Raw genomic sequence first — 2,297 nt, forward strand, 5'->3', positions numbered from 1 at the left:
AGAAAACATGGAGCAAAGTTGGCAAACATATTAGAGGATTTTAATTAAAATAAATCATGGGAATCAATCTTGCTTCCCAAGAAATCATGAATAGTGAGATCAACTGAATTAATGCAAAGAGAGCATGAATCTTAGCCAAATTGGAAACAGTTGGAGGTCTGAGGAACAAAATTGGTAATAAGATTTGAAAATCGTGTAAACAGACCCACCTTGAGTATTTTGGGCATATCTTTCTCGTATGAACTCGGATTGCAGCAATTCATGATGCTATGGAAAGATAACGAAAATACCTACAACTTTATACTTTTGAGTTTTTCCAAAATATGAACGAATAAAGGTCGCATTGATGGGTAAAGAGGACCAATTCATTGTGTGTGGGATACATAAAAGAGAAGCTAGCCACAGAGAAGAGGAGAAGACGGCGAACATGGATCTTGGAAATCATCTCTCTCATTGCTCAAGAAGAAGACCACATCTCTCTTTCTCTCTAAATTTCATCTTTATTTGTTTTATGATATTTGTTATAATGAGTAGCTAGTTCCTTTTCTTTGGGATGTAGACGAACCATTGTTTTTTTTTTATTAATTTGATTGTTCTATATCTTCTAGTTGATTGTGTTTGAGTCTGACCAAAGATGTTCTATATCTAAGCAAACTAAGCGTTCCAAGCTTCGGCAAAGAACGATAGTCTTGCGAAGATAGGGCATATCTAGGAAAGACCATCCTTTATTTTGAAGCCTGTAGAGTTATATCGGTTAGTGAAAAGCATTGGGGATTCGAAATCCCAAGGATCTTCACGCATTCATAGTTAAAGTTCTTGCATTGATTAATAGATTTAATTTAAATTAGGTTTTGTTAAATTCAATCTTAGTAACTTAGCCTTTGAGTTCCCCATAGTTTAGCCTCGTACTTTTTGCTACCTAGATTAGTATAAGATTTTATTGGTGATTGGTTAGCAACACAATCAAATTTTGGTGCCGTCGCCGGAGAACCAAAGCACGGTTGCTAGAATTGATTTTTGTCAATTAGACATAATTTTTGGAGTAATTTTAGTGTTTTTAAATTTTAATTTTTTCTTTGGTTATTTAACTAATCTCTTTTTCTTTTGTTTTTCTTTGGTTATTAACTAATCTCTTTTTCTTTTGTTTTTCTTTGGTTATTAACTAATCTCTTTTTCTTTTGTTTTGTTGGTAACTGCAACAGTAGCGATTTGATAATTAGTTTAGGTTGTTATCTTTTATTTCTTAGATATAATTGTATTTAGGACATTTCAATTGTAATACTTGTATTACATTGGGTTGTTTAGGTTAATTTTTAAAATTCCCTATCCCTCCAATCCCGAAAGTATAATTCCTGTTGGGAAGATCACGTGGATTGCGCTTCAGGTATGTCCTAAACCCTCTCCTTTGCTGTAGTTATTTTCTTTTAACTTATTTATTTAGCTTTTTTTTTTTTTTTTGTGTGTGTATGCATGGTTGCCGATCCCTAAATCTTGAGTTGACCCCGCTTAACTTAGAGTTGGAACAAAGCTTGGCCACCCTTAGAAGGCAAAGAATCATGGTAAACAATGAGCCTCCAATGAGGCCTATAAGTGAGCATTTCATTCCTACAACATATACTTCAGTTTCTTGTATTAAATTGCCTAACATAGAGGCGGTTCAATATGAGATCAAATCTAGTGTGATTCAAATGCTACCATCTTTGTATTGACTTGACAATGAAGAGCCTTATAGCACTTAGATGATTTTTTAGAAGCGTCCTCCACGGTTAAAATTTAAAACCTCTCAGTCGATGCTTTAAGGTTACTTCTTTTCCTATTCTCCCCTAAAGATAAAGCTAAGCATTGGCTTCATTTATTGGACATGTCAAAATTTCCACATGGGCAAAAATGCAATAGGAGTTCCTTAAAAAGTTCTTCCCCATTAGCCGTACTAATAGTATTAGGAGAGCGATAACGAGTTTCTTCCAACAAGAAGGAGAATAATTTCATGAGGCGTGGGAAAGACTAAGAGAATTACTTAGAAAGTGCCCCCACCATGCTGTTCCTAAATGGCAATTAGTTCAGTGCTTTTATGATGGCCTTAGAGACTAACATAGGAAAATGGTTGATTCTTCTTATGGTGGGATTTCATGCACAAGAATGAAAATGAGGCATGAGAACTTTTTGAGACCCTTAGTAAAAACTCCCAAAACCATGCTTCTGCAGCTAGGATTGAGATTCCATCCATTGGGCAACAAAAAAAGAGCGTTTTCTATGAAATCAATCCTACCGTTGAGATGAGCACTAAGGTTGATTTA

At 34.8% G+C, this 2,297-nt stretch overlaps 1 non-coding gene across 1 annotated transcript; it reads right to left on the reverse strand.

The window, feature by feature from the left end:
* Nucleotides 1-1,935: 1,935 nt before the first annotated feature.
* LOC148999300 (small nucleolar RNA R71) lies at nucleotides 1,936-2,042 on the reverse strand. Its single transcript, XR_016170978.1, has one exon. It is a non-coding gene; the product is annotated as a small nucleolar RNA R71 (small nucleolar RNA).
* Nucleotides 2,043-2,297: the final 255 nt, after the last annotated feature.

Source organism: Hakea prostrata, unplaced genomic scaffold, assembly GCF_041222555.1.
Source record: "Hakea prostrata isolate BN-2017 unplaced genomic scaffold, UWA_Hpros_2 contig_16, whole genome shotgun sequence".
Lineage (NCBI taxonomy): Eukaryota > Viridiplantae > Streptophyta > Magnoliopsida > Proteales > Proteaceae > Hakea > Hakea prostrata.